The 23,247-nt window shown below is 43.3% G+C and overlaps 1 protein-coding gene across 4 annotated transcripts in view; it reads right to left on the minus strand.

The window, feature by feature from the left end:
- CTNND2 (catenin delta 2) overlaps nucleotides 1-23,247 on the minus strand; it is a 930,783-nt gene that overhangs the window by 200,505 nt on the left and 707,031 nt on the right. The window lies entirely within an intron of this gene.

The raw sequence follows: 23,247 nt of genomic DNA on the forward strand, positions 1-23,247 counted from the left end.
TCCATCACCGCTAAAAGGCAGTTGGTTTTTAAAGACACCGTTCTGGAGGTTTTCAGCAGAGAATGGGTTGAAATGAGATAAGGAGTGAGCAGACCAGTGAGAAGCCTACTTCGGATTTCCAGGGGAGACATGATCAGGTTGGCAGAGATGGAGGCGGTCAAGCTAGACCTGGCAGATGGATTGGGTGGAGAGAATGAGGAAATAGAGACATTCCGGCCTTGTGCAACAGAGGTGAGGAGGACTGCAGGACAAGAGGTCTGGAGGGCAAGTGCAGATCGCAGCCTTGGGTGTGTTATCATTGAGATGCCAATTAGACACCCAGTGGAGATGTCAAGAGGCAGCTGGATGCAGGAGTCTGGAGCGCAGCACCCGAGAGAGACATTTAGATGGGATCTGAAACTGTGGGACTAGATGACGTCACAGAAATAGCGTTCAAACCAAGAACCGAAAGCCCAGGGCTGGTCCTAAGCACGCCTACATTTAGAGTCTGGTGCTGAAGGCATTTTGGCACGAAGAAGAAAAGCACTAGAAAAAATTTAGCTGCACCAATGGTTAACCTTGGGAAACACTGCTCCCAAGAGTCTGAGCTGACACCTTCCTCTGTTAGTTACTGTTTTTGTTTTGTTTTAATCACAGGTAATCTGAAAGTTCAAATTCTTTTGTTACGCGTGTTCATGAAAAACAGCCGCAGTTCTCATTTAAAAGCATCTGTTTTAGGTCCAACAGTGGGTTGACTGAGGACAAATGAAAACGCGTTATCCAGATGATCATTACAGCATGTATTCAGTGACTTTAGGTAGAACAAATGACATGAGGGGATAAAATCACTTATTTTAGGTATTTCCCGAATCAAAGCAGTAGCAACAGAACCAGAGTGTAGCAAAGCATGCATAATGGAAAAGCCTCTGTTATGATTGGAATGTAAAACGTAATAGGATTTTCAGAAAACAATTTAGGAAAAGTGACAGTCTTGCTTATTTAAATGCTATGTGACATTCAGTATTATTCCTTCAGGTAAAATTACAAAATTGATAAAATGACTTTTAGAGATACTGTTGAATATGCTGAACAAATGTAGCGCATTTATCTGTTGACTAACCCTTAGGTTAGTGTAAAAACTACACTGTTTCCTGAGAATTGAAGGCAACTTTTCCTGAGTCATCATGCCAAAACTTTGGAGTTTCTAGGCTTTGTCTATTTCAAACCAAATTTTAGAATGCATCTAGTTTTTTGACATTAGCAATTTCTCTGTATGGATATATAGACTATAAAATGAATTCTCTTTTACAGTATAGTTAATTTTTTTTAATTAATTTATTTATTTATTCTTGGCTGTGTTGGGTCTTCGTTTCTCTGCGAGGGCTTTCTCTAGTTGTGGCAAGCGGGGGCCACTCTTCATCGCGGTGTGCGGGCCTCTCACTATCGCGGCCTCTCTTGTTGCGGAGCACAGGCTCCAGACACGCAGGCTCAGTAGTTGTGGCTCACGGGCCTAGTTGCTCCGCGGCATGTGGGATCTTCCCAGACCAGGGCTCAAACCCGTGTCCCCTGCATTGGCAGGCAGATTCTCAACCACTGCGCCACCAGGGAAGCCCTATAGTTAATTTTTATCAGATTTTAAGTTTCCCGAAGTGCATGTTTTGCTATATATTTTAAAGTTTTCTAAGAAAACAATAGCTATTTTTTCTGATTATAAAATTAACACAAGGTAACCTTAAAAACGGTCTATTAAAAAAGGATGAAGGATAAAGGGAAAAAAAAAATCTACCGAGAGATATTCAGATTTGAGGGAACACTTTTCTGTACATTTCTCTGTGCTTATCATGCACACACGTGTGTCACTTTACAGAAACAGAACCACAGGACAAGAGCTGTTTAATATGTTTTTTGCACTCAACATATGTCATGGATATATTTTGATATCAACAAATATCTAGACACATGTTAATTTTTAACGCCTGGTAATGTTCTATTTGATGGACTGTTTTCATCCAATTGGGTACTGATGGACATTTAGATCATTTCTGATTTTTTTTTCTTTTGCCTGACATTGGCTCCTACTGTGTGCCAGAGAATATTTTAAATACATGCTATATATTAACTCATCTGCTCTGAAGATTTTTCTTAGTAGCTCCTCAATATAAATTCCTAAAACTTGAATTGCTGGATAAAGAGTCTTTACATTTTAAATATTGAGGCATATTGCCAAAATGCCCTCCAGAAAGATGGTTAGTCATGACACTTTCACCAATAGTGCCCGTTTTGCGAGCCCTAGCCAACACTGCATGCCAGCAATCATTTTCACCTTTGGAGATCCAATACCAAACACAGTGTCTCCTTCTCATTGGCATTCCTTTTAATTAAACCCCGTCTTATGAGCATACGAGCTACTTGCATGTTGTTTTTTTGAAATGCCAGTTCATATTTTTTGTTATTGTACTTCTCAATTGGGTCATGCATGGGAACAAACACATAAATAAAGCTACTAAAAGTTGCAAAGTTGTAAAGATCCCGAAGAATTTAGAAGGTATCAGAAGTAGTACTGATGCCCACAACCATTATTTATTCTTTTTATTTCTAATCTTCATCTTTTTGTGACCCTTAGTCTACTGATGCCTACATTTCACTTTTTTTTTTTTTTTTTTTAAATTTTATTTATTTATTTATTTTTGGCTGTGCTGGGTCTTCGCTTCTGTGCGAGGGCTTTATCCAGTTGAGGCAAGTGGGGCCACTCTTCATCGCGGTGCGCGGGCCTCCCGTTATCGCGGCCTCTCGTCGCAGAGAACGGGCTGCAGACGCGCAGGCTCAGCAATTGTGGCTCACGGGCCCAGCCGCTCCGCGGCATGTGGGATCTTCCCAGACCAGGGCCCGAACCCGTGTCCCCTGCATTGGCAGGCAGACTCCCAACCACTGCGCCACCAGGGAAGCCCCACATTTCACTTTTAATGGCACCTTTTAATTCATTTGTTTTCTATGACTAATACTTCTTTTTAAAATCCTGTTGACATTTGTCTTTGCTGTTTCCCCCTGACATGACTTGTCTACCTTGTGTCCTGCTAGGAGCAAGCTTACGCAATTATAAACAGAATGTGTAAACAGACTTTGAGAACCTGCAGCCAATGGACATGTACAGTTGACAATGGATGTTAACATTTACACACTGCTTCAACGGCAAACTCTTTTCTCTGTTGCCAGAGTCTAAGGCCATAAAGCTCTAGTCATCCACGTTAGTAAGTATATCCGTTGTATTGTGTTTGTAGGTTGAAGATGGTAGCATTGGTATGGTTGAAGAGCAGGATAAACTCAATCCATGGAATGAGCTCTTATCTATCTAGTAATTTCTACCCCTCTCTCCACACCATGCTACTCTGCGAAGCCCAGTTTCCTTACCCCAACTTGCAATAATGGGAACTCAGGATCCAGTATCATCCTAATTGGACTCTATTGTCACAATTCTAGTTCATTATTTCTAGCTTAAAATCCCACATCATTTCTAACTTGAAATACCACGATAATCTGACTGTTCTCACCACCTCTGTTTATCCCAAACCAGGCTATTTATTCCAATCCATCATGTCACTGCTGTCAGATTAGTGTTCCTACCCAGCAGTAGGGATTCATGTCACTGCCCTACTCAACAACCATCTGCTTGGCCCCATCACCAACAGATGTAAGGAAAAATGACAGAATAAGAGAGCAAATGACATAAGAGCAAGGTGGTAGGATTTGCTGATATGTTTTCCATACTGGTTTCTCATATAAGCTCTTAACAAGAGTTAAGGATGGTAATGTTAAAAGACGAGCTCTCTTCTGGGGTCTGAGCTAATGAGGTACAGGTACACAATCCTGTGACTGAACGTTATAGACAGATGGAGTTTCTAACACCTGTAAAGTTGGGTGAGTATTATATCTCTTAGCTAACCTCAACAAATTCCCAAGCACTTAGATTTTCAGAACGGAGTAAAGAAGAGCTTAGAGTTCTAAGAACAGTGGGTTGTAGATATTCTGTGCCTTAGACTCAAGGAAAATCCTTGTGTTTTTGTTTCTAGGTGTCGAGATAGGAAAACTGATGTTCAATTACAAAATTCAAGGCATTGGATTTTCAGTTTCCTGCCAACTCTATATCTACAATATGTGATATCTAACAAACTATCTGTGAGTCAGGATTCACATTGTTATTAAAAAATAAAAACAGCAAACAAATCCTTGTCTACTCAAGGATCAAAGGCACTACTTAGACTCCAAAGATTTTAAGAGAAAAATAATCAAAATATACGTAAAACATATATGCACTGCAAATGATTAAGAACAACTTTTAACTATCATCTCCTAGAGACTGAAAAAAATATTTATGAGAAGATATTGAGGGTCATCATTTCTTTGGATCTTGCTCAGAGTAATTAGATCCACAATATCATTAAACTACATGGAATTAGCTATTAGAAATGTTTGTATCATCCATTTGCATTCTGAAAAATATCTTGCAAAAACAAGTTTTGTGATCTTTGATATTGAGTTGCTCCTTATGGCAATATTTAGATAGCATTGTCAATTATTTTTCCAAGTGAATTATGCTTTGTGATAATAAAACATGTCATTCAATGGAAGGTATCCTTGATTTTATTACAGGAAAACATGCATCAATTTATCTAAAAACTATGTTAAGTTGTTTATATCAGATAAAGGTATATAAGGTAACACATTGATTCCAGGTAGCTACTGGTAAGGTGGTGGTGAAGACTGTGGTAGTGGTGGTGATGGTGATGGTGGCGGAACTGGAGATGGTGATGGAGGTGGGGGTGGTGATGGTGATGGTGGTAGAGGTGGTGATAATCATGGTGATGGAGGTGGTGATGGTGGTGGAGGGGTGATGGCGATGGAGGTGGTGATGGTGATGGTGGTAGAGGAGGTGATGGTGGTGATGGTGTGATGATGGTGGTGATAGTGATGGTGATGGAGGTGGCGATGGTGATGGTGGTGGAGGGGTGATGGTGGTGGAGGTGGTGATGGTGATGGCATTGAAAGTAATGAAGTAGAAAAGGAAGAGTTGAAAAAGACAAAAAGTTGGCCTAGAATTCAAGCTGGGTTTATACTGTTTGAGGTGGTAATGAGATCTCTTTGTCCATTCTGACCCTTGCAATAGTGTTCTGGTATTCTCTACAGAAGGGTTAACATACTTTCACCTAGCAAGCTCCGACTCTGAAATCAGAGACAGACGAGCAGTCACTGAACCAGAGTAAGTCCAGCACTGCTCTAATCCTCTCTCTTAGCAACTGAAAGGAGAACAGTGGTTATTAGCTGAGGAATATGTTTGAGAGCAGATGTGCAGCTTAATAAGGAAAAGCTGGAACAGAGCTTCCAAATTAATCCAGGAGGGGTTTCTTGAGCTCTAACTATGTGCTGGGTTGAGCACTGTGGATACACAGATGACTATGACACTGTCCCTGCCCTTAAGGAGCTTATGGGTTAATGTTCACAATAGAAGATGATAGCAAATATCTGCTATGCAACGTAAATGGGAAATCTGTCCTATCAGCACTGGCTGGGGAAAGTATGATTAATAATGGCTCACGATGGAAGATGGTACCCACAAAATGAAAGGAAGGGCAAATGAGGAAGCCTGGTGTATCTGAGATGAGAGGAGTCGATGGAGCCTTGTAGAATTTTACAACTTTTAAAAGTGTATGTAAAATTAGAAATTTATAGTATATAAATTTTCATCATTAAAATTAATTAGACTCAGAGGAGTCACAACTTTTAATCATTTCAACCTAGAAAAGAATATAATGATTGTTATCAAGTTAGTGTACAAGGAAGACAAAATATATCATGGATCCTCTATTTAAATTTAGCTGTTAGAAAGATATGTCTTAAAAAAAAAAGACCTATGTTTTAGTGTTCTTTTTGAGACTACATAACTACTATATTTCACAGCTCAAAAATTCTTATTTAAAATTACCCCACAGAGATAACTCGAACATTTTACAATTATTTATGAATTATGGAGTTGGTTGGTATGTTCTGTAATAAGCAATTTTTCATAGCTTGATTAAGTTTTCTCCATTTCAGATGGGCACATTTTCCTCGATGGAAACATTTCAAGATAAATCACATGGACATTCATTTTAAAGATAAAAGCAGAACACTGTACTGTATTTTCTAAAACAAGGCTATAGTTTAAAATATGGACTATGCCTTTAAATACATGTGTGTGTGTATATATATATATATATATATATATATATATATATATTTACAGATACATCACACTGACACTCTATAACACCTCTAATTCTTTTCACAAAGGGATGTTTTGTTAGAGATGTGGTTTTATGAAATCATATTCTGACCTTCACTCCTAAAAGTTAGTAAGTTTGAGGTCTGAGGACATTTCATCTTATTTATACCCTCCAATTAAAGGTTTAAATTATTCTCAGAATAGGTAAGCCTGGATAATATCTAATTTTATAAATACATGTAATTGGCTTGGAGAAAGCATGTATTGGTATTCTAAGAATTGATTCTATTTAAATAAGAAAGAACTTTTGGTTTGGGACATACGATGTTAGCCTTTCAATGTTCCCTTCTCATCCCAACGTGGCGATAATGACAATGACACACTTTTCACTTGCTGGGAACAATGAACTAAGGACCCTGCTCTTTGAGGAAATAACTTACAACACTGATCTTCATGGAAGGAAGGCTGAGCCTAGGGCGCTCATTCTGTAACTTGCAAAGAAAGTAGGATAATGTGGGCTTAAATTGTAACACATTTATTTCGAAGGTAGAATTCCAGGTTAATATTTAAAGCATTAAAAGAAAAAAAGATAATTGCGATTGGTTGAGAACTCACTTTAAAATTTTAGACACTGAATCATAAATGATGCTCATATGCCTCTCATGTTGTAGCGTCTCCGCATCACGGCGCCTGCCAGGAGGCGGGATGATCTATTGAGGTCCCTGACCCCCAAGGCAGGTAACACCTGTCGCTTCTCCGTCTTTGCCCAAGGGCTCAGCTGGGCAAGACCCCCCTGGTCCTGCTACTCCGCAGCAAACATGGAGATGCAAGCTGGTTCCTCGGAGAACCCAGCTGAAATATGCACACTTGTTACGATGCGAGCTGACTACTGCCGTAAAGGATTCATGTGTGGCAGGGATGCTGACACAAATCTAAGCTGGTGCTTGTGTCCACTGCTGAGTTCAGACAGGACTGGGCACTCCTGGCAGCCTGGAGACATGGAGCTGGCAGAATCTGTTAGAACAGAGGCTCAGGACGTTCTGGGGAAAAACTCAAGCCCTGTGCACCGTGGGGACCTAGATGTATCTGGGGAGGTCGGTCAGGCTAGGCAGTAACTGACCAGTGGGGCGGGAAAGCCTCCTAGGAGAGAACTGACTTGAGTGAGAACCAGCCACCAGATACCATGAGCAGGATGCCGTGATGGGGAACGTGGACTCAGGGACCAGAGGGGAAGCCTTTACTTGGATCCGTCTCCAGCCCAGCAAGCAGAAAGGCACAGAAGTAAAGATGGAAAAAAGGTATTTGTGTAATGCCTGGGGCATAAGAAGCTCTGTAGGGGATTCCAGAACAAATTATAATGCAAAGGGCAGCCGGTCATTCCTCCTCTCTGGGTCACATACTACCTCTTAGCTACAGCCTCCTGGGGGCTCAGGGCAGACACCTCTGGGGGTACTTCTCCTAGGGGGCAGCAGGCGAGCCCATGCCAACAGGTGAGCAGTGCATGCCACGCCCAGGGAAGCTGCGGTGAGCCGCAGGGAGGAAACTGCAAAGCTCTGTGGGAGAATTATAAGGTCCCTGCTAAGTCCAGTGCATAAAACAGTTACCCAAAGGGAGCTGGGGACAGCAGTCCTTCTAAGGCAGAACTGAGCCTGGCAGAGTAAGGATAGGGCTGTGCAAGGGACCTAAATGTTTGACAAACCCGGGGCTCCTCGCACGTGTGTGTGTCAGCGTGTGTGTGTCTGTGTAAGCACGCCTGCATGGCACAGACACGCTTGCATGAGTGTGTGTATGCCTAGGTAGGCGTGTGTATGGCAGCGCCTTTTGTTTTTTGGAGAAGAGGGATGAATGGGAGACAGTTGGCATTTTAAGTAGATTTACCTTAACTTCAGCCTCTCTCTCCCCCACCCGTGTCTGGGTAACTTTATTCTTCCACATCTCCCAAAGCTCTCAGAACACTTACTGCGGGTGATTCCCTCAACTTACTGCCTTCAGCTGTTACTACTGGTGATCTCTGCCAAGGATTCAACAGTGTTTGTATAAAACAGATACAGCAGAAGAAATTGGGGACAGTTGGAAGACACGATGCCAAGAGTGGCTGTAGGCTAGGGTCCTTGAAAATTTCATTTGTCAGACAATTTGTGGCCTAATGATTTTTTAAAACTAATTTGCATAGATATAGCTGTTTCGACCGCAACTCAGATACTGTTACATTACATCTCGGCCCTAATGGAAGCTGCAGCAAAGCTACCTAGAGATGGCAAGGGGACTCCCTGGGGTAAAAAGACTTTTAATAAGACCCTGATGTTTGGAGGTTCATCTGCAAACTGTAGCAAGGTATCCCTTTCCTTTCACTGATTGTGTGGCTTATTTAGGCAGACTTAGTGCTTGCCTATAGGAAAGTTCTCATCCTGGAATCACATGGTCATTTCTTTCTTTTCAATCCCATTTTCATTAGGTTCAAGTTATAAACACCTAGTTGTGCTCAATGTGAAGTTTATACGTGACAATAAAATTTCACATCTGTGTTTACATACTCCAATAACTAAGTTAATATCAAGGGTAGTTTTGCAGAAAATTATTAAATTGACAAACTGCTTGAAAATCCTAAATGATGCGTGTTCATCTTATAACCACAACTGAGGGTTAAACACAGTTGTGTTTGTGTTGGGAAGTCTCCTGAAAATGGCATGGAGGGTAAAGCAATTTAACACCATTCCGCCTATAAATGCCTATAAATGTCCTTCGTGAAGGATACATGTGATGGGGGAGGTGGGGGGTGTATAAATGATTACACATATCAGAAAACGTCTTCAGAGTCAAAGGAAAAAGGGGAGCATCTGGAAAAGATACCCCGGAGCTGAGGCTCCCCTGCCAAAGAGAAACGAATGTACTTTTCTTCTCTCTCTCTCTTTTTAAAACTCTTTTCTTTCATTGCCCTGAGCATGCTTGGAACCAATATAAAATTAAACATCTGCTCCATCCAGACTATAAAGCCACTTAAAAAGCAAACAAAGAACTGAAACAAAACAAAAACTGCTACAGTTAATATCCAAGATCTCTTTTTATTAATAAAAACATTTTCTGACTGCTTTGGAGTTCGTATTTCCCAGCCTTACATTCCAGGCATGTTACAGCCTCTCACTAACTTTACAGGAAAAAAGTTGTGAATGAAGAATAAAAAACGGAGGATAATGTTTTTTAGTCTAAAAAAAAATCTCAACATAAAATGTGAGGAATGGAAGTAGCTTTTTTACTACTGATACTTATGAATGTAAAATATGATTATAACTATTAAATATCTGGAAATCAGATTAGAATACCTGCTCATGTTTGCTTTTAGTTAGTAACTGCAAAGGTAAGCTTCAAAACTATATTTCTGAACAGAGCAGGTATGCCATTTGAAGACGGAAATCAGTTTATGAATTAAAATCCATTTTCTCTAACAAAAAAAAATCCAACATGCATGAAAGCCCCATGGAATGTAGGGCAAGTGGCTCTTTCAGCTAATGTCTCTCATTATTTTAAGTACTACATGTATTTGTTATGGGACTGCTCAAGGTGAAGTACTGAATACTTTTATGCTCAAGTTTCCGTGTTTTAAAAGTTATTTGAAAAAATTTCCAAACTTTTAAGTTGGACAGCTGTCATTTGCATAGTAAATTAATTCCTGATGACTGTTTGTTTGTGAATTAAGAGCGTGTGCACGTTGTTTCTCATTGAAGGGAACAATGCTGGCCCTGGGAGGACCTCCATCAATATTCAGGTGAAGCAGATCAAGTTACATAGAGAATGGTAAAGCACCGTCCTGAGGATGCCCTCCCCGCGAAAGGCACTCGGCTTCTAGAAGGGTAAGAGATTAAAAGGTACACATGGATGGAGAGGGAAAACCAGAACTGTTTGAAGCAGGCGGCCTTGGGCCTTGGGGCGAGGAGAGGGGCAACAACAGAGATACAGAAGGGACTGACTCTGCGCTGCGTGTGTGGGGTAGTGCGCACGCTCTCCCACGCATGCGCGGGAGTGACGCACTCGGTTCATTCTCATTGGAGGAGAGGTGAGTCTAGGATCACCTAGGGGAGCTTTAACCCCACTACCTTCTGGCCTCGTGTTTTATTCTCCTGCTACAATTATCTGAAAGCCAAACTCATGCCCATCTTTAGAACCCATGAGAGTCGTACCCCTTTGTCTGAGGGGGATGCGTTCGTTCCAAGATGCCCGATGGATGCCTGAAACCGCAGGCAGTACTGAACCCTACGTAGAGCATGTTGTTTTCCTATACATATGTACCTATGATAAAGTTTAATTTATAAGTTAGGCACGGTAAGAGAATATCCGAATTGCCAGCATCACTACTCTTGCACTTTGAGGCCACTATGAAGTACAATAAGGGTGACTCAAACACAAGCACTGCGATACCCCGACGGTCCATCTGATAACCCAGCCGCCTACTAAGTGACTAATGGGCGGGACACGCTGGACAAAGGGGCGATTCACTTCCGGGCGTGAAGATTTCATCACACTGCTCAGAACGGCACACGATTTAAAACTTATCAGCAGTTGCTTATTTCTGGAATTTTAAAATAATTTCAGACCACGGTTGACTGCAGGTAACTGAAACTGTGGAGGTGAACCCTCGGATAAGGGGAGACTACTGTTCAAACACTACTTTCCTCAGTAAGTCTTTCTTGATCTCTTCGCCTGAGAATTCGCTTTGCTCCTGTAAGTTCTTAGGGCTCTTTCTCGGTGCTTACTTTGTACCCATGTGTCTCCTCTCTCATACTTGACTGACAACTCCTTGGGGACACAGCTCATACCTACATCATTTTTATATTTCATGTCATCCACTTGGCCTTGCACACAGGGTTGCTCAGGTATACACTGGAGAACCCAGGAAAGAAAGCGATGGACGGGAAGCCTGCCTGCTAAGGACAATTTCCTCATTTCTCTGGGATTACCGGTCTCTATGATACAGGTCCCTGTGTTAAGAAATCATTTCACAGAGATTCTTCTTCTGGTCATTCCCATGGGGGCGGGGGGCACCTCGTCAATGGCACCCAGCTGCCGTGATGGCAAATGTACCCTCAGTCATGATGGGCAGCCCACTGGAAGAGAAAGTCGCTCTGTGAAGATAATTCAGTGCACGCAAACCCAAACAGAAGCTTCTCCCTGCCAGGCTGAGTTTCATCCTCTAAGGCAGGGGTCCCCAACCTCTGGGATCTAATGTCTGATGAGCTGAAGTGGAGCTGATGTAATAATAATAGAAATAAAGTGCACAATAAATGCAAAGCTCTTGAATCATCCCAAAACCATCCCGCTCCCCCCCACCCCCGGTCCGTAGGAAAACTGTCTTCCACGAAACCATTCCCTGGTGCCCAAAAGACTGGGGACTGCTGCTCTAAGGGACAACCAGGAAGGAAGTTTGTTTTGACCATTTCATGGAGAATAACAATAAAAACATCTGCTGGGAAGGAAACCAGGTGTTGGGCTGGGGATGCAGACATTCTTTAATTCTCTCCTCTCCTCCAGGATCAGGTGGGGATTTGTGTTCGTTAACACTAGTTAATGTAATTTTTGTGATAATTGTAGAACAAATAGAGCAAACTCTCAAATATAATTAGGGAAAAGTGCTTCTAATTAACTTGTAACTCGTGGGTTGCAAAGTAGAGCCACAAATCAGTTATGCACTGTCAGACCTAACAAGTAAAACACACTGTACATTTCCATCCGGACAAATAAACAAAGCAAGACACAGTGGCCCTGGCAATACTTTCCTTTGAACCTTCCGACGTGCTGGCGTGCTCTGAAACTTAATTGTAGGTAAGCATGGGTATGTTTCACGTCATCAGCAACCAGTGATCATGGCAGTGAAAAATGAAGACAACCTCAGACAGTCTGGGAACATCCAACACGTTACCTCGGCAGCATGGAAAATGGGGTGCACTCATGCAATAGGCTCAGATGGGTGCACAGAGGTCCTGAGGAAACCCCAAAAGGTTTTGCAAGGGAAGTAGAGGGCTGTGACAGTGGCAAGCCCCATCCCAGCTCACAGTACCAGCAACAACAGTTGCTTACTGTGGGCTGTAAGTTAGGGAACTGTTATAGGCCATTTCTGCTATGTTTGTTAGAAGTCACCCCACTGTTTCTCTCGCACATGGGCAAGCACATTAGAATAAGCGGTAACCTCAAATTCTTTCTAATTTGCAAAAAATGCTAAATGAGCCACATGTTTTCATAACTCAGTTACTATTAGCAACAAACTGTTCTGGCATCTCTCAAATTACGTCCATGCCTCCTAACCCACAGTGGTAACTGTTGGCCTGGAGAGAATAGAAAGTGATACTCCTGAAACATCCATGATCATGAGAACTGCTGTTGGATTTTATTAAAAACGTGGAGTCCCAGGCTATTACCATAGAGATCCTGGGCCTGGAAATCTGTATTTGATTGCTGGGGGTGGGGATTGGGAAATCATTGCTGTAAAGCAGACAAGCACTGGAAATAGAGGACCAGGCATGTACCAGAGCCCAGCGGTGACACAGAGCAACTCCTTTAATTCCAGGCTCAGGGGACCCAGCACAATGATTGGTAAGTGGTGGGTATTGAGGAATGTTTGTTCATCCCTTTCGGGGACACAAGAATGCAGAGAATACCCTGATTCTTAGGTTAGGCACGTTGAGGAGCAGGAAGAATATAATACACAGGAAATAATGTGACATGACAGCTTTAGATACATTCACTGGTATTCTACCCTATGGAACGTGTAATAAAGAAGGGTTGTAGAACTGATTTACAGTCAACGTCTTATCTTACCATAACATAAGGAAGCATAAACTCCTTTAAAACACTGTATATCAAAATGTCTTGCTCATTGGAACACAGGTGCCACTATCTTGGTCGTTAATAAGAGAGCCACACCCTAAAGAATATGATCTATGACTGGAAGAAGGTTGGGTTTCTAAAGACTATGGGACACAGCTGTGTCATCACCTACAACCTTCAGACTTCATTTACGGGAGCGAGAAAGAAACGTCCATCTTAGTGAACACAGCTTTATTTGGGGCTTTTCATTTTTTTAAGCTGAGCTTCATTCCAAGTAATAAATTCCCATCATTTTCTGATCTCCTTAGCCTGCTTCATTTTTCATCACGGTACTTGCCACTCCCTGAAATTACAGGTTTATTATCTGTCTTGTCCACTGCAACATAAGCTCTATGGGGGCAGGCCTCTGAGTTCCTAGCTTGAAACATTCTGCAATGGTTCTGTTGATGCATATTGAAATCACACTTAAAGTCTTGCTATAGTTCACTTCTTTACTTCGAAATCAACTGAAGTCCACGATCTCTCCCAACTGTGCCCTTTTTTTCTCTCTTTCTCCATCCAGCTCCCTGGAGCACAGGTACCACCATCTTGGCCATTAGGAGGAGCGCCATACCCTAGAGATGGTCTCTGGCTAGAAGGTACCTGGGTACTTATTCCTATATGCCAAGCACCTAAACCTCACTGCCACATAGTAGACACTCCACAAGCATTTGTTTAATGAATAAATTAGACCCACGGCCTACAGACCTCCTTCAGTCTCTAGGACTAAGAGTAGGGGTGGGCAAGAAGTTAATGGTCTTAATTTCCTAATTTGATTAGGTCTGGTTGGAGAGGAAATCAGAAATCAGAACTAGTGCTGAGGTTTGTTTTTGTCTTTTGGATATATATATATATTTGGATATAATTGGGCAATCGACTATAGAGAGAGGTAACCCTGAAAATGGTTAAAATGACAGAGGATAAGAGCAGACATCTCTATAAAAAATGTGTGAGATACAAAGTTGGTTAGGAGATGAGCTGGGGTCAAGAGGCAGACGAAGCACAAACACTGATTTCTTCTCGCCTTCAGGGATCCATTAGAATTCACAACAATGGGTTGGTGGGGAATGAGTCTTCCCCAGGGCCGTTGTTTCCTTTCTCTGAATGGAGCCCAATTAATGTAAAACACCACACCCCTCACTCATTCTTCCCCGGGAGTGCAGGGGACTGATTCAAATAAGTCAGTGGGCACGCGGGGCTTGGATCAGCTCCGTCCTTCTTCCTCTCGGGAATGAGTGGCCACAGGGAACTCTGGTTCCCCTGGGCTCCACGGGATGGGTCCCTGGAGGCTGGTGGCGGGGGAGGAAGGCTGTCCTGGTCCCTCTGCAGCCTGTGCGCTGGTGGATACCTCTGCCTAATTCTGAGCTTCTGGATTAGCAAACCTGCTGGGCAAACAAACCTGCAGCCTGGCCTCCAATCTGACCCCTTGGAGTAAGGAGTTGATGAGGTGGCTTCCCTCTTTATTGCCTTCAGACCTTGGCTGTGGAAGAGACGGGGTAATAGAGGGTCCTGTGAACTATGACCTGGGTGCCAGCCACTTGCTTTTGTGTATAATGTTTTATTAAAACACAGCCACGCCCATTTGTTTACGTATCGTCTACAGCTGCTTTCACCCGGTATTAGAACTCAATAGTTGTAGCAGAGACTCTATGGCCTACAGGCTAAAACAGTCACCATCTGGCCCTTTACAGAAAGTTTGCCAACTCCTGTTCTGGAATCTAGAGGAATGTTAGAAGAGCACGTCGCTGCTAGAGTGCTTTCAGGTTCAAGGGCAAAGGGAAAGTCAAGGGAACGCAGAACTCAATTCCAGCAAGCAATGCTCTCCCTACGCATGCTGGGAAGCAGAGTGTCCAACCGAGGAAGACGGTGTAACAGGTGGAAACTCAACTGAGTTCTCCTGAAAGGTAGAGGGCACGAGCAGAGGGGAATGCTTCGCAGACATGCATCCCATCACAGCAGTTAAAAGGAAGACTTGGATCTCAGGGCCCAGAAGACGAACAGAGACAGAGACTTGAGGAGCACAGAGCAGAGGTGCTCCTGGAAGCACCCTTTTCAGCGACATCAACAGTGTCTTCAGGGACTTCCTGGGCGGTCCAGTGGTTAAGACTTCCCCTTCCAATACAGGGGGGTGCGGGTTCGATCCCTGGTCGGGGAGCTAAGATCCCACGTGGCTCGTGGCCAAAAAACCAAAACATAAAACAGAAGCAACGTTGTAACAACTTCAATAAAGACTTTAAAAATGGTCCACAACAACAACAAAAAAAAAACTTAAAAAAAAAAAAGAAAGAGTGTCTTCAGTCTGGGAATCTTTGGAGGGTGATTCCGCACCCTGCCTGGGGCTAGGCGATTTCACAAAGTACACAGCAGGGAAAGAGCTGTGTGGCGCAGGGTTGAGAGACATCTGTGAACAAGTGAGCGTGGAAGGCATGTCATCAGACGGCACGCACGTCCTCGGCGCAGAGCTGAGACACCCAACTCCCAAAGAGGAAATGAACAGTCAAAGGTTGCAGGCACGTAGGAAGGGAAAGGAGCCCCCTCTGATGACACGTGCTGTGGTGGGTCTGTGCTGTGTCACCCCGCAGAGCTGCAGCCACGCCTCCCAGAAGTCCCGTCCCTGCACGTTCCAGGTTGAGGTCAGCAGGGGAGAAATCTGCAGGCAATCTGGAAGGTTCAGGGAAGCAGCAGGCGGTGAGCTCCAGAGGCTGGGGGGCACCGTGCTTCCCCATGTCCTGGGCCAGGCAAAGGGCTATGGCAAAGGGCGCCAGCTGTCGTGCGTCTCTCATGTAGCCAGTGTGAAGCCAAGGAGAGGCAGAAGAGGGCGCCAGGCTGTCCTCACGGGTGCCCGCTGGCCCTCGCTCTCCCCTGCTTCATAATCAGCTTTCCTTCCTCATCTTTACCTGCCGACCTACGTCAACTTCAGCCCCAGCACCAGACACAGAGGTACAGCCTTCCGCAGACTTCTTCACCAGCTCCTGCTGGGATGTCAGGTCTCGTTCTGATAATGAATCCCTTTCTCCATACCACTCAGTCTGCTCATGCTTCTCTGCTCAAACCCCACCTGACACACCTGGTGAAGGCATCTAAATGTTCCAAGAGGGCAGCGACGTATACAATTCCAATTTCCCAAAGAGGGGACTATATGCATGAATGCATAACACCTAGATTAATCTTTTGCTGGGATTTTTTTCTCCTGAGTCAATTTAAGTTCACCCACTGTGGACTCTGGAAGCCGGTACCACCAGACTGGCCTCATCGGACTCACTGAATCCAAGGAGATCTTCATTTACTCATCTTTCCTCTGATACTGTGGTTGGCAAAATAATGGTCCTCCAACAATGTCCACATCCTAACCCCCAGAACCTGTGAATACGTTACCTTATATGCCAAAAGGGACTCTGAAGCTGCGATTAATTTAAGGATCTTGAGATGAGGAGAGGCTCCTGGAGATGCCGGTGGGCCCAATCTAGTTACGTGGGTCCTTAAAAGCAGGGGACCATCCCAGGCAGCAGTCATGGGAAATGTGACTGTGGAAGACTCACCAGTGATGCCATGTTGCCAGTTTTGAAAGTAGAGGAGGTGGGTCACAGTTAAGGGATGTGGATGGCCTCTAGAAGCTGGAAAAGGCAAGGCCTGTCCCCCCTAAAGTCTCCAGAAAGGAACACAGTCCTGTTGACACCTTGATTTTAGCCATTTTAGCCCAGTGAGACTTGTGTTGGACTTCTAACCTCCAGAACTGGAAGATAATAAATTTGCATTGTTTTAAGGGCTCAATTTGTGGAAATTTGTTGTAGCGGCAATAGGTAATCAATAAGGACTTCAGTAAGTGATTGCCATGGCCTTGACTCTGGCTGGTCCTGGGTACCCACCTGTGTCTGGGATAACCGTTCTTGAGGGCCGAGGGTGGCTTCTTTCTTAAAGGTGATGGGCACACGCCAGGGTTCACATCCTTAAACAGTGAGATGAGTGGGAGCTGACACTGAAATAATGCATCTTCTGAGGCCCCTGCAAGTATGTCACCAGTTCCAGTGTGAGGTAGCCCCTGTTGCTGAAGAAACCAAACCCCAGAGAACCCTTCTGGCAGAGACTATGCAGAATAAAGAAGTTGGGGAGGATGGTTTTTACACTTTAGTTAACTTAAGAATTGTGGTCTTTGAACTTTAACACACAATGCCAAGAGATATTGATTTTTAGGCTTTAATTCCTTTGAACTTTAATGTCTTTGGACTTCAGTGTCTTTGGACTTCAACATGAAAGTGGATTTAAACTTTGATTTTTAATTTCTCCTTGGGAATTTGGTATTTGGTGGGGATTATATTAAAATTCAAAGCATCTCTACATTGCTGGCATTTCATTACTTGAATGTCTCTGTTCATTTTTATCTTTATGATGATGCTTAACATTATTGCAAAACCTCTGATATGCTATGTTGGATAACATGTCTGGACATTATGTGGGATAAGAAATAAATCTGGGTTTTAATTTTAAATCTTGGGAAGACAGTGACCCCGGATTGACTGAAATAATGTGCTATTCTGACCCATTTCAGTACCGCTTGGTATAATTTATAAAATGCCCACCAGGAGTCCCAGGTGAAGACCAAAAAGCCCCAGGAAGATGGAAGAAAGGCTACTTTGACAAAATGCTTGCCTCCTGCTTTGGAGAGATGAGCCATGCCTCCGGCTGATCATAGGAATAAAGTAAGAGAAAAAAAAAAGGCTGGAGGATGTTAGTGGGGAAAAATGCTTCTCCTCTGTTCCAATGTCTCCTTCCATAAAGGGTATTTGTTACACCCCAGAGTTCTTTTGAAATAGTAAGCCCACTGGCTAACAGACACAGAGTAGTGCCTCCAACCTGGCTTCCATCGGCAGTAGAGATAATATTTAGTAATATTTACACTTTGTCTACCAGACTCATGGTTTTGGAGGCTAGAAATCCAAGATCAAGGTGTCAGCAGGCTTGGTTCCTTCTGAGGCTGTGAGGGAGAATCTGACCATGCCTTTCTCCTGGTTTCTGGTGGTTTACTGGGAATCTTTGGTGTTCCTTGGCTTGTAGAAGTATCACCTCGATCTCTGCCTTCATCTTCACATGGCATTCTCCCTGTATGTGTCTGTGTCCAAATTTCCCTTTTTCATAAAGACATCAGCTATATCAGATTAGGGGCCTATCCTACTCTAGCATCCTAACTTAACTAATTACATCTGAGTCACGTTTTGAGGGTCTGTGGGTTAGGACTTCAACATATGAATTTTGAGGGCATATAACTCAACTTCGGAGCCCTTTGGAGACTAGACATTAAATCAAATGACCTAAAGCTAGTAAGTAAAATAGCTAAACTGAGGCCTGTCTCCTTAATTAAAAGAAAAGACTATTTGGGTACACGAAGCATAAAATGAAAAAATATACTCTGCTCTTGGAGAAGTAGAACTCTTAAGGACACTTGCTTTCAACCGAAATAAAACTTATTTATTAAGTTTTATGGTTTAATAAAGATTGTTTTATTATGATTTGTAAAGCATTCTGAAATCTTTAGTTGGGCATTTCAAAATTTAGGTTATTTCCATCTTTAGGGAGAGAAAAATTGCATTAGTCAAGCCCAAAGAACAGGCAGCAGTTCTAATCAAGGTTTATTTGCTTAGGAACAGTTCAAGTAATGGCCAGCATAAAATAGCTTCAACTGGATTTAAATAAAATTCTGATCATCATCTCACAGTAATTATTGCATAGGAAGAAAATTATTTATTGCAAGGCCTAACAGGCAGTGGCAAAATATATTCTGCTATGAATAGATACTGAAGTGCAAACAGGCAGCTGTTTTTTTTAAGCAAGCATGGTTAGGTGTTGAATGTAAATGCATGTAAATACCTCAAATTTTAACATTTGATTATTGTTCAAACTGTTTGCCAAGGAATACTCAGTAAATAATGTAAAGTTCTGCAAAGTCATTTAGTTCTTTTAGTCTTTTATTGTTTATAATTTGGTGCTCTCGATCCTTCTGGATATAGAGCTTAAGTCTAATCTAAAGTCTGGTTTATAAACATGCTTTATTTTTTTTAAATCACTAAAATTGTTCTTTCGAACATTTGTTTACAAAACATCCTAGTTTGTAAATATCTAGAGACAAATTCAAAGCGTCTGTCACCCTCCCTTCCTCTATAATTTTTTTTTCAATGCACACCTGTTTTCACAAATTCACTAACAGGCAGGAAGGAAAATACAACAGAAAAAACTTCGTGTACTAGAGGGGCCTGGGATGTCTTTATTCCTTGCTGAACGATTAGGTCTGCCAAAGAATTACAAAGGAAGTAATGGGCAGAGTTGTTTGGTTTGAATCACTGTTTTTTTGATCCATGCACAAGTCTCTAACCTAATTCCAAAAAGGTTTTGAGGAGGGTCCTTGTGACAACAGAACTGAAGTGATCCTTTTACCCTCTACTCCACCCTCCAAAGCCACCACCTCTTTTTTTTTTCCATAAATTTATTTATTTATTTTTGCCTGCGTTGGGTCTTCGTTGCTGCGCGCGGGCTTTTCTCTAGTTGTGGCGAGTGGGGGCTACTCTTCGTTGTGGTGCGCGGGCTTCTCACTGCAGTGGCTTCTCTTGTTGAGGAGCACGGGCTCTAGGCGCATGGGCTTCAGTAGTTGTGGCAAGCCGGCTCAGTAGTTGTGGCACACGGGCTTAGTTGCTCCGCGGCATGTAGGATCTTCCCGGACAAGGGCTCGAACCCGTGTCCCCTGCGTTGGCAGGCAGACTCTTAACCACTGTGCCACCAGGGAAGCCCGCCATCACCTCTTTTTATGCTCGTCTAGTTAAGCTTCTAAAACATGGACACGTTTGCCAGGACATCTCTTTTAATGATTAGCAGCCAGTAACGCCAGGGTGTGACAGTTCACAGCAGGGTCCCCAACCATTACAGCAGGCGCTGGCAGAAGCATCAAGGTGGCTGTGCTGGTGTGGGTTAGCTGACCGCCAAGCCTGCACATGCAGATGTCCAAGGCTTAGCACACACCCGATGCCCACAGACATTCAAAAGCATTTGAGAAATGAGCAGCTAAGGAATGAGCGAAAGGCCCGCACTCACAGAGGAAGGCTTACTGGAGGAGAAAGTTTATCACACTTGGGCAGAGACTGAAACCGAGCAGGACCCGGTGGGGCTCCTAGGCACGGAAGCCTTTCTGTGTCCCCTCCTCCCCGCCCCGGCCCCGTTCCTTGTTTGTAGGGAACGGACTGCAGCTTCCATGACCTTCCCTGGGTCCCAAAGGGCAGATTCAAACATTTGCTAATCAGAGAAGGGAGGGAACATAGAGACAAGGGAGGAACAGCCAAGAATCAACAGTGCAGCATTGGGGCAGGGCGCTGGTTCACCTCAAGGAATATACATAACGATATCTTGATATCTTTTGAGCTCTTTATAGAATTAAAACCCCCAATAAATGGAAGATGCCAGCATTCTTCATTCTCGAGAAGACCACCTGAGGCCAGATTAAAAGGAACCAGAGAAGCTCATCAAGAAGATCGCCTGAGACCAGATGAAAGGAGTGCAGGCCCTGCACACACCCTAATCTTATCAGCAACCCCACCTTTGAACTATGGCTATAAAACTCCTCACCAAATGCCCCTGGGTTAGGATGCACGGGGACACACAGGAGCCTGCTGTGTCCCCTTGGCCTGGCAAAGCAATAAAGCTATTCTTTTCTACTTCACCCAAAACTCTGTCTCCAAGATTCGATTCGGCACCAGTACACAGAAGCTGAGTCCAAGACTCTCAGAGGAGAGGAAAGAGGATAACACATAAGAGAAATGGAGGACTGGATAACCTTGAAGTTAAATTGGGTTGGCGGTACTAAAATCGTGGATTCTCAAAGCTCTGCAGGAGCCAGCGGAATCCCAGCTCTCACAGCTCACTTTGGCGGTTGACCATGGCTGGTGCTGAGGATGAAAATGACTCTCTAAGCCTCTCGGAGGTGAATCCCTTCGCCTCATTTGACTTTTTCTTCAGGCAGTGGAGTCAGCTTTGGCTAGATTTGCATCTTGCCACTCCGTTTAAATGGAAATCAGCGAGCCTGGCAGGCTTCCAGGCGGCCCCAGGTTTCCACCAGCGTGGAAATTTAGAAGGCTTTGTCACTAAAGACTGACCTGCGGGGGCGATTCCTTCCATGCTGGATTGCTCTCCTAGATGCTTGCCTCAGACTTCCTTTCCTAGAGGGGTAGCTTGGCCAACGTGCTTGTTGTTTTTCAACAGCATCCACCGTGGCAATTCCCAAAACCAGGAGCTTCAGCCAGTCTAAATGTTTTGACAACCTAGTTTTCTTTGAAAAAGGTGAAATTCATGCCTGAAGTTCAGCCGGGCACAATAAGACCCTGCCTCTGGAAGGGCAGAAAACATCTATTGAAGTAGCAACCACTGTCACGCTGAATCCATTCAGCTCTGATGGCTTGGATGGCGTCATGGCAGAAGACAGCAGTTTTTCTAGGAGAGAGTCTGGGCCACAAGCTCATGCTGATCAGGAAACAGCGGGTCATGATTTGATAATGGGTGCAAACTTTTGTTCTCCTCAAAAGGAGCAGAATAAGAGGCATACGTTTTCTAGGTATAACAAGTCCAAGCATCTTTCCTACAGCCGAAGCTTCACCAGGAAAGGAAACTTGTGGACATTCTGAAGAGTTTCTCTGCCTTTGATGTCTCCAAATGGGGCTCACACAGAAATTTTTGATGCTGCTCAGGGGCACATAATGAGTGACACCCAGCATCTGTCAGAAGCAGGGCTAAAGGCAAGGGAGGCGCCAGCCTTCGTTTCTTTCATAGCAGCTTCAAATATCACAAGAAGCGCAGGACGTGCTGCGGTAGACAGCGTCATGGGGCACAGGCACTGCTGCCATCTCCTTTCTGATTGAAGCCATCAACTCCTCAACCTTTTGCATGGGGCTGAGTTTCTCTGGCAATGAGATAAGCCACCACAGAGAGTGCTTCAAGACAAGGGATTTGTGCTGGAGCAAATCCAAATTTTGGTAGAATCCAATTCTTTTCAAATCAGGAAATGGATGCGTAAGTACACAGCAGGGTGTTCCTTTAGCTGTGTTGGCCTCATACATCCACTGGCAAGGAAACCAATGCACGGAAGCACCATGGTGTTTGTTTTCCATCATGCACGTTGAGTCCTTTCACTTGCAGGCATTTCCAATTTAAACATGATCCATAAAAATAAGCACAGGTGTTCATAACTTTAATGGCAGGGTATGCTTTCAGTTATTTCACTCATCCCCAAACTATCCTACACATCATAATATGTGCATAACAACAGTTTTTCCTTCCCTGACCATGTCACCCCATGCTAGTTTAGTGTGAGACATTACTATCATAACACAACCCTTGACAACTTTTTTTTCCCCCACAAAGACAATCCTCCACTTAGAGAAAGAAAAAAGAAAAAAACAAAAGGAAAAAAAACTGGGAGTCTAGTTCTAATTTAGCTAAGAGTGCAAAGGAGATGTGACAATAATCTTAAAGGGTGTAAGTTAAAGAAAATATGCTGCAGCTGGGAGTCCTGACCCAAGAATGAACAAGTATTTATGACTCTAGCTTCGGTAATGTATTTTCTTAAATGAGCAGGTGTGCATATGCTCATCAGCATAGTTTCAAGGAACTTTTAGAGTCGAGACAGAAGGTCAGTGGAATCATGGATAATTAAAAGATCCTTCTCTGAGAGTCAACCTTGCAATCCCCTTGCCAAATACTTGAAGGAGTACTTTGATGAGCCAGAAAACAACTATCACATAGAACAGCAATATATGCATTTATATATATAATCAAGAAGAGTGATTTGAAATTCTGTACCGAGACCACCGATACCCATAGCCCTCCAACAAGTAAAACTGCACATTTAAAAAGTGAGGGGCAATAGCAAATGACTAATGTTTCCTGTATCCATACGTATTCCACAAAGGCATGTGCTAAATGCTTTACATTTTTTCATTGATTAATCCTATGACTCTATAAGGTAGTTACCATAATTATGTCCATTTCACAAAACTCCAAAGTCCTATGCTCATGGAAAGGCTTTCTCTCATGATCACTTTTGAGAAATTCCTTAATCTGTAATATTATATAACCTGGGGGCTTTTACTAGGCGTAAATATTTTATCCAAGAAATTAACTGCTAA

The sequence above is a fragment of the Balaenoptera musculus genome, chromosome 3 (assembly GCF_009873245.2).
Source record: "Balaenoptera musculus isolate JJ_BM4_2016_0621 chromosome 3, mBalMus1.pri.v3, whole genome shotgun sequence".
Lineage (NCBI taxonomy): Eukaryota > Metazoa > Chordata > Mammalia > Artiodactyla > Balaenopteridae > Balaenoptera > Balaenoptera musculus.